We start from the raw sequence: 13,831 nt of genomic DNA, 5'->3' as shown, positions 1-13,831 counted from the left end.
TCAAACGTCTCGCTCACCTCCATCATGGCTGAGAGTATCTTTCGTTTGTTGCTTTCGATCATCTTCAATCTTTCCTTCATCTTCCTCCTTCTCCTCTTCTTCCTTATTGTCTACCACTTCAGGCAGATTGTTTCTTGTTCTTTGAATGTCGTTCAGCTGCTCTACGTGAGCTTCTACAAGCACAGCCATGTCGAGAAAAATTTGATGCAGCTCCTAGCTCCTTGTGGTCACAACCAATTCATTGATTCTTTCTTTGCCTCTGCGGAGCATCCCATGATGCCGTCATTGCTGCTTTGACATTTCTTCTGCAATCAAGCTGCCAGATTTTGTTTTCTCGAACTCAACCAAACGTTTCTTTAAAGTTGCCTCACATACATGTACAACACTCACGACATCTATTTTTGTACATTCAAAACCATGAATATGAGATGATACAAACAATGCTGCGCCATAGATCCCACTTGGCTGCCTTCCTGTCTGCAGCCAGTCCCGCTTCAGGCTTGCCACAAGCCGAAGAGTAGTGTTTGCAATTGAATGAAATTTCTTCCCGTGACCATTGGACTTTCCAACTAGTCGGTCAGTAAAACGATGGATGAACAAACTAGGATCAACCAGTTTCTGCATGATAGGATACTGCTCCAAACTTAAAAGCCTCTATAGCAGAAACTGCATTCTTTGGACCAATCTTGTATTCTTTACACCAACATCAGTGAAGCAACAATCTTTACGGCCTTCAGCAATCTTCATCCTCCTAGCAAACAGTGTTCTTTTCTTTGTAGCAGCAATATCTCACAGCAATAGGTCCTCCTTTGTAGCAGTGGTATGTCTTCCACAACATCAACATCTTCTTCTCTTCGGCAGCATCTTCCATAGCAATAGCTTGCTTCTTTTCTATAGCAACAAGTCTTTGGCTTTCTTGAGAAGTAACTGAGCAGCCACAACATCACAACAACCATCCTCTTGAGCAGCAACTTGAACTCTTTCTCGGGCAGCAGCTTGATTCTCTATTCTTGCACATGGTCTCACATAATCTCTCCGAAATCAAATGATAAAGAGTGTTGCCATATTTTTATCTATACAAAAGACATGAAAGAAAACACACTAATCTACCTAAGCTTGTGGACTACCAGCTCTGATACCATGTTAAGAAACCGAATGAGACCGCCACTAAGCCTAGGGCTACATGAGATTAGTGTAACAATCATGGAGGATTGAACCATACAAGAAAATCCATAACGGAGAGACAACAACGTAGGCAACACTCAACCAATCTATTCCAATGCTTGATAAACAATACAATGATAGACTTCTTATATAGAGAGTCTCAAGGCATAAGCCTACTGTGTGGCATCCTCTGATCCACATCCATCTTGTGGTGACCAATGTCCCACATCCATTCATGTAGTCCACATCCTCTTGTGTGGCTACCATAATTCCCACAAACATACCCCTCTAGGGTACCAACAATTGGACATTGCACATTTCAACATAATGTCGGTATATACCAATAGCACAAGGCATAAAATCTAATAATAGGCATAAAAGCTCATGGGTGGCTATTTTTTGGATCTTGAGTGTATTTCCTTGCATTTTGTGTTGTGATTTTGGAGGTGTGCAGATGGAAGGGACTAGTGGAAGCTTGTCAGATGATGTGCCAATGCCTGGGAGCGCAGAGTGGCTTACGGAGAGGTTGTATTGTCATTGCAGTCATTGCAAGCGAGAAGTATGACATCAATGCCATATTGTCATGCAGCACTCGAAGATGTATGGGGAGGAGCCTACATAAGTACCACCATTGGTGGTGCACGTGGTGATGGATCATTGGTAAGTCAATGCTAATTGAGTTCGTGATTAATATTGCATGCATACTTTATACAAAACCTAGATTATGATACCATACATGCTTGTCGTAATGATTGTATTCTCTTTTGTCATGAGCATGGAGATTTGGCTAGTTGTTGGGAGTGTGGGAAACAACGATATAGAGATGACTTGCAGGGTGAGGAGATCCTAGTAAAGGTCTTGAGACACTTTCCCATCATTGCAAGAATACAGCACATGTTTTGATGCAAATCCATAGTGGAGTTGATGACTTGGCATGCTACACATCAGTCCACTGATGACACATTGAGGATTCCTATAGATTGTGCTGCTTGGAAGCACATAGACAATCAGTGGTCAGACTTTGCGAGGGAGCCATGCAACTTACATCTTGAGCTCGCCATGGATGGTGTGAACCCTTTTCGATTACATTCGACATCTTTGTCGACATGGCCTATAGTCTTAGTGAGTTACAATATCCTATCATGGCTAACAATAAGAAGGGACACCTCATGCTTGCACTACTTAATCTAGGGAAGTACAAGGCCAAAAATATGGGCGTTTACATGGCACCTTTGACAGAGGAGTTATAGATCTTATGGAGAGAAGTGCGAGTCTTTGATATTTCATTGAGCTCCTAGACATACCAATAACATTTTGGTCAGGAGAATCTTGATGTGGATCATACATGACTACCTAGGATATGGAGAGTGCGCAGGTATGCGGTTGAGTCTTTACATGTGTAATGATACTTTTATGACTCTCTTTCTGGCGCATGTCTTATACTAACGCATTCATGCACGCATGTAGGAAAAATGCATGACTTGCAATAAGTGGGTACCATGCTTGTCCTGTTTGTGGGAAGGGTTTGAGTGTGTTTGCACAACACTCCAAACATATGAGGAAAATGGTTTATGAAGGTCATGCTCGATACCTTCCATTGGACCATCTCATGCGTGGAGGCAGATTGATCCACCACCACCATATTTGAAGGCAAGTGACTAGATTCAGGCATTAGGAAAAAAGGAAGCTCATTTTGGGGCCTTTTGGTGAAAATGAAAAATAGCTCTCAACCAATGGCCATAGAGCCAACGTAACGTGGGGAAATTATAAAAATTTTGAATTGTATCTGGATTGTCAGAGCAAGAAAGAATATTTTATTCATGTACATATATTACTAATAATAATAAAATTTGGTCAAGCTACTGACACGATTCTACTATTTGACAATGTCTCATTCAAAATACATCAGCAACTTAAATGTGTTTTCCCTCCAAAGTACTCTTCCCTCCCAAATTACTCTTCCCCCCCCCCCCCCCTCTCTCTCTCTTTCTCTCTCTCTCTCTCTCTCTCTCTCCCTCTCCCTCTCCCTCCCTCACTCTCTCCCTCCCTCTCTATCTCTCTCTCTCACCCGGTTGCCTCCTCATATACATTCCTTCAACCTATAGATTGAATTTCCTTCCACACATTTTGGGTGGCGATGTCAAACCAAAACTTAAAGTACCTCTAGGAGCAAGGTACAAGAGCGAGCTCTTTACTTTGTCAATGTCTCTCTTTGAATCTAATCTATGCTTTTGTAAAACTATATGTTTATCAAAATATTGTAGACTAGAATATAACTTTTGCAAGTTTTTCATGGGTACGGCAATCCAGTGATAGGACCTCGCTCTTTGAGAAGATTTTTTTATCAAAATATGGAGGAGCAAGGTACAATAGCGAGCTCTTTGCTTTTTCAATCTCTATTTTTGAGATTTAAGATGTGAAAGTGTTAAGTTGGGTAATATTATTTCACTTTTTGGTGAACAAGAGTGTATTTATAAAGATGTATAAAATTTGAAAGTTTTTCATGGGGATGACAACACAATGACTGGTCTTAGTTTTTCAGGAAGCTTTGTTGATCATAATATCGAAGCACAAGGTACGATAACGATGTCATTGCTCTCTCTTTAATAATATTCTTAAAGTTTTGAATAAGAAGATCGTGCTTATGCAAGACTAGAGTATAATGTGTGCTCTTGGATATGTCCATTGAGTTTTTAGGTTCGAGTAAAAGTTTGGATACTAGTCTCAATGGCATGCATTGATCATCAAAACCGTTCTTGTGCCAAACATCATGTTGATTAGACTGTCAAGGACAAAGCTATAGATGTGAGCTCCCTCACTCGTCGACCTCTTTCCTCTATATCTTCCATCGATGCTACCAACAAGGTAATTGTGGATGGCTCTTAGCAAATACTGACTGTATCAAAAGGAAGTTGGGTGCTCATGCAACCAAACAGAAGGAAGAAGCCACATTCAAGTAATCTCTTTTTGGCATCTTGGAAGGGTAGGGTGAAAGGTTTTAGAACCAAGAATGGGATGAAATCAATAAAGGAAATATTGGTTCAACATGTATACATACATAGAGACCTTGGTTTGCGAGAGAATTATCCAACTTATCTTCCACAACATAAACCAAATTGTAAGTGACTTCATTGAGAATCTATATTTCATAATTAGAGAATTTCTTGAACCTCAATGTATTTATTTTTATTTTCAGATATATATCCTTCATCTTATGAGTAGTGGCAGCCTACTAAATGCAATTTAGGATTCATGGATATGTTACATGGGTCCATAGGAGAGCTGCAATATCAAGGTAGATCGGCAACACAGTTAGCTCAGTCAAGAGTCTTTTTCTATGATCATTTTTACCAACTATTGGATAAAGCCAGCACACATGGTGTGTTGAAGAACTCAGCTCTCCTAGCATGGAATACCATTAATTGGCCAATTCCTCATGGTGTTGTAACAGAGTCATATAGAGCCAGGTTGTTTTCAGAAGTACAATGATCCTTATGGCAAAGGATTGCTATAGTAGAATAAAAAAAATGGCTATTTGCATGCCAATAACTATCTTTGTAGATCTATTCAATAAATTTTCTATCAAGATTTCCAAGACGATGCTCACTTATAATGCAAATGGTGCTAAGAGAATTCCTAACTTCTTGGATTATGGTTGGGACATCATAACATCCAACCAAGTATATTATGAGGTTGTGCACAACTCCATTAAACTTAAGTACATGATTGCCACTCAAATTTTCATATTAACATTTTACTATAAATGGAGTAGAATGATCGGGAACCAATTGGTTCCAATGGATCAAGATTTGAACTCTTTTGGTCCTAAGAATGAAGCATTGGATATCACCATTAACAAGAGTGACAATTTATTAGGAATTATATCACTTAGAAAATGTTGCACACTCGCTCAATTATGCCAAGACATTCAGGTGGAGATAGAGGGTAGTGTTGCAAAAAGATTCTCATTCATTCTAAATGACAAGAAGGTAAACAAAGTGTTGAATATGACTCAATGTTTTTTATTTATTCTTGAATGAATCATTGTGATTAACACTACATTTTGACAGGTATTGCAACAAAGCAAAAGGATAATTCTCTATAGAGATATCCCAAATGGAATTATTGAGATAATTCAAAATTCATGATTACAGGTACACAATGATTATTTACATAGTATACAATTGTGAGGCAATGGATAAAAATTATACATTATAATGTCAAACAAACTAATGATTCTCAGATAATCAGTGCCATTCAGGAGATGGTGGATGCTATGATTCTCAGACAATTAGTGCCATTTAGGTGATGGTGGATGATTCTATGAAGAAGGTTGACCAAGGAGCTTTTGTTGTGCCTTTTTCTCATCCATCACCTTTTCTTCCACGTTCTGATCTTGCCTTCACTCTAGTATTTAAAACTTTCTAGGCTCATATTGTTGGAATCAAAGAAGCTCTACAATAGTTTTGGGTCTAAAGTTATAGCCATAATCAACATTGTAACTATATTTTTTATCATTTACAAAAAACAATGGAGAATCAGTTTCTTTGGTATTGTAACAATTTGTCATTAAAAGTTTGTAATAGATACATCTATATTCATGATTCAAGTCTCTCTCTCTCTCTCTTGCTCGCTCGCTTTTGCTCTATGGATTACAAACTAGAGTCTCTTATATAGATGAAATTCATTATATCACAACAAGACAAAGCACCCACAGACGCACACATAGACGCATTTACTTAACTAAAAAAAAACTTACAGGCGCATCTATTTACGTGTCTATTGGCACATCTACAGACCCGTGTCTATAGGCATGTCTATATAACAGGAAGACGCACCTATAGATGCACTTTTAGATGCTCTAGTAGAATTAAAAAAAAACAGAAAGACGCGTACATAGATGTGCTTATAGACACTCTATAGAATCTTTTTTTTAATAGAAGCAGAATTTTGTGTGGTTGAATAGAATGCTGTGTATGTTGTGTGGTTACAAGAATCCCATTTTCAAATTGTGCAATTCAATTCTTACAGCCAACCGCATTTTAATTAGCACAATTGCAAGCATGTCTATAGCCAATGATTACAATTCCGAATAAAACATTACAACTCCAAAATGTTTAGTTCACAAGGCGTTCATTAATAAAACGTTGCACAAGGAAATTGAAAGCCAAAAAAATAAAAGCAGTGTATATTAATTCATAGCTCAAAAAGTGCTTGTATGTACATATAGCACGAAGCCAAGCCATGTCCAGTGGCTTCAAGTAGTACAAAAAATAAGAGTGTATATACAAGAGAGGTACGAAGCCAAGCTAGTGGCTTCAAGTATAAAAAAGAGTAGCTAGCACTACTTCTACGACTAATCTAAGTTCTCCGCATCCTTGCTCCCTTCTTCCTCATCTTCTTCCTCCTGATCAGTCATAGGGCCCTATAAATGAGGGACAACATGTATCAATGTATGAAAAATCAAATCTTTATTTACAATATTGACATTATTCAATTACTTTTAAATACCTGGGGGGGCGCTCTAGTAGCCCAGATATACTGCTCCTCAGTAATCAACTTGTCATCATAGAAGTGCCTCCATGTATCTCCTCTGCAATGGTGGTGGTGGTAGGCTGTCTCGACAGGAGTAGGGTACCTACCCATGATATCAAGCTGCAAGATGACACAATGTGCAGAGGGGTTAGTACAAAGAAACAACCTCCTAATAAACCACATAAACAATATAATTTGAGATCGATACTTACAAATTGGGAGTCCCATGATTCAACACCCCCTGCTCCAAAATGCATGTTTCCATATTGCTCCATTTGGATCCTTCGTGCCTCCACATGCTATAGAGTGGGATCTGCCTTCGCTACCTTCATTGCTTTCTTCCACTCATGCTTGTGAGTGGTGTGGGGCTGGCCCCTTGGTGATTGACCTCCCTTCTCTCCTGGCAATCTCAGGTAGTGCCTGCCTCTTAAGTGAAGAACTTTTATTTCCAAGTATCCTAACAATATTTGACTTGGCCCATTTATCTGTGAACTGAATATTGGGGGGATTGGGATACCTAGAGCAAACAACAGCGAGGGTTTTTGGGATGGTCTTTGTATTGAATAAAGCAATCTCTATAGTTGTTAACAATTATAGAGTTCATGAAGGCCATGATGTCCTTCCCCTGTGCATCCATCAAGATGCCTCTTGTCTGAGTGATGTCATAGAAGATCGTACCGTCACCCTTTGGCATGTCTGCATCATCTGAATCATCCCCGCCCCCACCATTACCTCCCCAAAAGCACTGTGCCATGCATAATGCACCACTCTCCCTACTACTATGCCCACTGCCCTATCGTGTCAAGCTAGTATGGTAGCCACTCATAGTTGGAGAAGCGACTTGACTGCACGAGAGTATGCTGGCCACACATAGCTCGAGAAGCAACTCTCGATGGCATGGGAGTATGCCGATGGCTCTGTGAGGCAGAAGGACCTCTTGACCATAGGGGGTAGAAGGGGCTCAGTTTTGTAACTGATTGGGCTATCTTGACTCCATTGGGGTAATCTCAGCTAGTGTGGGGTTGGGGTAGTTTGGAGTCTATACTGCCGACTCCTTGGGGGGGTTTGTAGTACCGGTCATGTATGTGTATAACTCCCTAAGAGTGGGAGGGTGCCCCAAAATGTTATATAACTCCCGAAAGATGGCATCCCGAAGATCAAGTGAGGCTAAAGAGCTTCCTAGCCACATAATGAGCTAAATAAAAGAAAAGAAGAAGATTACCATCGAGCATGCCCTCATCACAAGATGCAAAAGAAAAAATAGAGTGACGTCTTGACATTGAGCAAACATTTATAGACTCTTGCATTCTTTGAATTAGAGTGACAGAAGTCTATATCTGCTTGCTCAATGTCAGGCTATTGAAGCTTCACATGGGGAAAAAGAGAGAAGAAAAGAGACAAAAAGAGAGGAAGAAAGGAGATAAGAGAGAAAAAGAGAGGAGAAAAAACAAGGAAAGAGAGGAGAGAGGAGAGGAAAAGAGAGGAGAAAGAGAAAAAGACAGGAGAAAAAGGAGAAAAGAGAGGAGAAAAAATAGAGAAAAAGAGAGAAGAAAAAGGAGAAAAGAGAGGAGAAAAAATAGAGAAAAAGAGAGAAGAAAAAGCAAAAAAGAGAGGAGAAAAAATAGAGAAAAAGAGAGGAGATAAGAGAGAAAAAGAGAGGAGATAAGAGAGAAAAAGAGAGAAAGTGAAAAGAGAAAAAGTGGGGATAAAAGAGAGAAAAAGAGAGAAGGAAAGAGAGGAGAAAAGAGAGGAAAATAGAGGAAAAGTGAGGAGAAAAAAGAGAGAAAAAGAGAGGAGATAAGAGAGAAAAAGAGAGGATAAAAGAGAGAAGGAAAAAGAGAGAAAAGGTGAGGATAAAAGAGGGAAAAAGAGAGAAGGAAAGAAAGGAGAAAAGAGAGGATAAAAAGAGAGAAAAAGAGAGAAGGAAAGAGATGAGAAAAGAGACGAAAAGAGAGAAAAAGAGAGGAGAAAAAGGAAAGGAGACGAGAGAGAAAAGAGAGGAGAAAATATGCAACCACCTGTTGTGGGATTTCTTTTCTCATGTAAGAGGTTACTATTTCTGACCCATCTTCATCCTTTTTAATCCACTTGTTTGCCCAAAGCTTTACCTTGGGTGTTGACAAAGAAGCTATATGATTGACCACATTATAGTCAATGTTACAATGACTAAGTGGGATTTGTTTCTCTGACAGCAAATACTTAATGGCACTATGCACTACATCACGCCTCACCTGTACATTGATGCATTCTTCCAAGCAGTGGTATTTGTCTTTCTTTCCAAAAAAACATTCTTTCTTTAAAAGTTTTTGTGCTACCATGGATGCATACTTGTCAGGTAAGTACTTTATAGGCCTCCACATCCTTGCCGTCAACTCCTTCTTATCCATTACCTTTGACTTTTTGGAGATAAACAAAGGAGCTTCGTAAGTCAACTCTCCACGCTCACATGCAATGCACACTTCAAGCATCTCATTGAACACTTTAATAAGACAAAAAATGATGGAAGTGTAGTCGGCATATCTGTCTCTCACCACCTTGAGGCTTGTCATATTTTCTTCTCGCTCTTGAGTTCCCCTAGGCACAACTACACTCAAAGGAGTATAGAAGTTTGTGAGTGTGTCGGCATCTGCTTTTGTGACTTTTCTCCTCAAATCAGGGTTTAGAGAACCAAACGTTGTCCATACAACCCTTGCCTTCTGTAAGACCTTTGATGTTGAGGATATCTTACGCTTTCCATGGACATAATGATTAAGTCTTTCGGACTCAATCAAATACTTGATCTCATGCTTGAATATACAGATGGTTGCAAGATAAAAATGGAATGAAAATATCTTTGCAAATTGTTTTGAAGTGAGTCTTTTGACCTCCTTTGCTTCTTGGCGATCTGATGACAAGCATAAGCCCAATGTTGACCATCAATGGGCTGGAATGTGCAATTAAGGAGGAATTCCTTCTTTGCTTCCTTCAACATATTCTCGCTTTGTGCCTCTTGGCCTTGCTCATGTGGAATATTTTTAAGAGTGCCTTTAAAGAATTGAGTGAAGGTTTCCTAGAAATGTGTAGGCCCTCTAAATGTAATTTGATCCAAAAAGCTATTTTTGATTTTGGACGCAGGACCACGTTGCATGCCACAGGTTTCTTTCCATCTCTCAAAGCCTCATATATTTGCAGTGCATAGGATATATCAAGGTTCTGGCTATTAGTAAAGACATCTGTAGCTTCCACATCTCTGGCATTCACAAACCACGTCCTTTGACCCCAGATATATCCCACATCATCATTTATTACTACTTCATTAAGACGTAGATTGAGATTTTTGATTGATGTGAGTTCATCTTGATCTTCAACTTTGGGTTCTGAGTCTTTTTCATCTTTCTCTTCTTTTAACTATTTTCCATCCACATGATCTTTCTTTATAGTGGGACGATGCCTTTTTCTAATGCTTGGAACCATGGCTCTTATAGCACTAGCCTTTTGCATTTCACATCGTGGTTTGCTAGCAAGAGCTTCTACCATAACTGCAATGGATCGACCTTGATCTTATTCAAATTCTTTTAATTCTCATGCACTCAAGGCTTGTGTTTCATCATCCTTAGTGACATCCACCATTTCTTGCTCTAGAAGTTTGCACTCATGTTCTACACATTCGTGACAATGTGCATGTTCTTCTTGCCCTTGCATTGAAGTCTGTGCTTGATCTCCTTCATGTGAAGATCCTTGAATCTGAGGTGCATATTGTGCATCCTAAAAGTACTCAAACATAATCTTTGCATGCATCTTTTTGCCACCACACTAGGAAATTGCTCCCAAGTATATGCAAGAGCCTCTAATGCACTTTGCAACTTTGGAAACTTTGATGGTTGAGGAGGAGGCATCATAAAGGTCTTACTTCAGGATCTGGACTCTTTGTGAAAATATCTATAAAAGTCTATTTTGGCTTTATCATTATGCCTACTACAAGGATCGAAGTCATATCTTTCTTAGAGAATGTAGCATCCCATGGATCGTCACCATCATTGAACTCCCTTTTTGACATAAGTAGAAAGAGGCCCATGTGATATCAAGTCCTTTCAAATTCAAAGTGACATCAGAGACCCATGCTCTAATCTCAATCATTGAAACTAGCCCCCACATTATTTGATTACTCCATAATCCTACAAGAAAGGATAATGAAGAATTTAGATACATACAAATAAAGTACAATATACAAGGCTTGATACAAGAAACATACTTGGGCCTCTCTGGTAGACAAAGCAATGCAATTATGTGCACGAGACATCCACAACATTGCAACACCTGCAAAGGTGAACACATAACCAGAAGTGGATCTCTTGCTATCCACATGCCCTACATAGTCTGAATCTATGTACTTGGAAGTACATGCATCTCTCCTCTGCCAAAGCAGATATTCATACCTCATGATACACTTAAGTGCCTCCCAATGCCTCTTCCCCATATACTAGCTAACAACTCTCACTACAAATGTCCGGTCTAGTAGCTATCATAGCATACATAAGACTTCCAACCGCTGTGATGCATAAGGAACCTTGGCCATCATGGCCCTCTCCTCAGTTGATATGGGACTATTTGCCTAACTCAGTTTCACATATGGAGGAAATGGACTACTTACTGCCTTCCCCCCCTCCATATTGAAACGTTGCAACACTGTCCACCCATAGCAAAGTTGGCAACATCTAGAGGATGGGATTCACATCCAAGAAAAGGAAAGCCAATGCATCTTCTCAAACAAAAAAAAAAGAGAAGATTACACATAAGTTCAGTGTTTTAATGGAGATAAGAAGGGTGCAAAAAGCCATGGGACTGTGCTTGTTAGGCTAGTTTGTGATGATATAAACTTTGTGGGCCTTGGATACCGGTGGCAAAGAACAACTATTTAGGCATTGTAGGTGGTTTCCGAGGACTTTTTCATAGGGTTTTTTTAGGATACATTTCTTCCTGTAGCACATATCCATAGGGTGACAATCATGGCAAAAGATATCACCACTTTAAAGATGGTTAGATGGAGATATGACAAACTCCTAAAGGCTACATATATGACAAACATGAAGATGAGAGACATTTTACTTATATTGCCTGCTCGAACGCTAAAACAAGATGAGGTGACTATAGAGGAAGTGACTCAAGGGACTCATGGAATAAAACCAAGAGCAAAAACATCCTTCGAGGAGGTGTAAAGGATAAAATATAAGGACACCAAGTGTCTTTGTACCTCCTACACTAATCTAGATACTGCAAAGGTAGAGCTACATGTTCTTGAGCATCTAAATACACTGAGACCTATTGTAAGGATAAGTTTTGCAAATGCAAAGTCAATGAAAGAGTTGGCCCTAACAGAATATTGTCTCAAAGCAATCAAAGATAGAGCAGGACAAGTTACCAATACAGTTATCCTTGTAGGACTCAAGTAGGTTTTTCTTTTTATATATCGACTTAGAAAACCACTTATTTTAAACACTATTCTAAATTCCTCTATTGATTTGCAGCTTACTAAAAAAAAAGTTGCATGAGGAGATTCAAGGTGTGGTACATATCGCGGACCCAGCTATCTCCTTCAAAATGAGGGATCCCAGGGAGCTAGTGGACCAGCTTTTGAAGTGGTTCACATATTGCAATTTCAAATATGTGACCCTAATTGTCATCCCTTACCATTTAGAGTAAGTGATTGGTAATTACTTTGCATAAGGAGCTAGACATTAGGGGATAAATGGGGTCTCCAAAGGGCCTCGTAAGGAAATGATTAAGAGCGAGATTAAGCTAATTAGAAATGAACCCACTATGGTAACCCATGGGCTAAGGGACCCTTAGCATTGATTAAATTTTGGCTTGGGATAGGCCTCATTAAGAGGGCTTAGGTGACTACCAATATGTGCCCTTAATCTAAATTAAGATCAAAGGCTAAGATGTGTGGAGGATGATGAGCAAATCAAGATGGATGGCTAAGATCTAGGCGCATAATGGAGGGCTAGTACGGAGAGGCCTTTCAAGTTGAGCCCTTGATTAGGATCATGATGGAGGGCTCACAATGAGGCACTTAATAGAGGGCCTAGATCAAGTCAAAGCTCATAAATGCTATCATTAATGCTCCTTTTGGCTACCCACATTCGTGGAGTACCACATCCCTAGATCTCCATCTTAGATCTAGGGCCCAGATTCAAGCACCTCCTTGCCTTTTCTCCTCCCTAGATCTCCATCTTGGATGAAGGGCTCGGACTCCAGTGCCTCCTTACCTTTTCTCCTCCCTAGATCTCCATCTTAGATGAAGGGGCCAGATTCTAGCACCTCCTTGCCTTATCTCCTCCCTAGATCTCACTCTTAGATCAAGGGGCCATATTCTAGTGCCTGTCACCATCATCTCCTCCCTTGGATGTAGATCTTTACCTCTGGCCTTGATTGAAGCATATTTCTCCTCTCATCTCCTCCATTAGATCTTTTTTTTAATCAAGGGTGGAAATTGATCTCTATATCTTTTGATCATGTCCCTTAGATCTACCCCTTCATCTAATGGTTGGGAGTGCTCTGCCTCAAATTTGAATGTATCCCTTGGATAGAGATTTCATCAAGGGCTAGGATTGAAGACCATGGGTCGAAACTATGGGTTAGAGGTCTCCCATCCTTAAATGTTTTTGTCTGCCCACCCTCCACCTCAACATGGCATTACCCCACAAAAAGGAGCACTCTCATTGGTACACCTCAAATTTCTCACTAATTCCTTGAAATTAGGGAACACTAATTCAAGGCCCTTTTGAGACCCCATATCTCCCCTAATGTTGTTATTTTCAATCCACAAATGCTAATCTTTACAGTATTTGTTAAATGAAATCAACATTGGAGTTTTGCTATATAAAACATCTGCCATCAAAAGGATGCTTTTGCTTCAATTCAGTTACACATACTCATCGAGAGATCAATCTATAAGTGAATTTGCAATGCATGAAATAAGTATCACGATTTTTCAAAATAACAAATTATTTATTTTGTAGAAAGTTACACACTCACATATGCAACTTGCAGCACGGTCTGAAGAGACTATCTTTTGCGATCGATTTCTACAAAAAAACTTCATCTAAGTTGGGTGCAATTGAACCGCTCCATTAGACGTAAGACATAAAAT

Source organism: Dipteris shenzhenensis, chromosome 29 (genome assembly GCF_047967505.1).
Source record: "Dipteris shenzhenensis isolate YYH24624 ecotype China chromosome 29, Dip_SZ_1.0, whole genome shotgun sequence".
In the NCBI taxonomy this organism is placed as follows: Eukaryota; Viridiplantae; Streptophyta; class Polypodiopsida; order Gleicheniales; family Dipteridaceae; genus Dipteris; species Dipteris shenzhenensis.
This window is presented reverse-complemented; position numbering follows the sequence as displayed.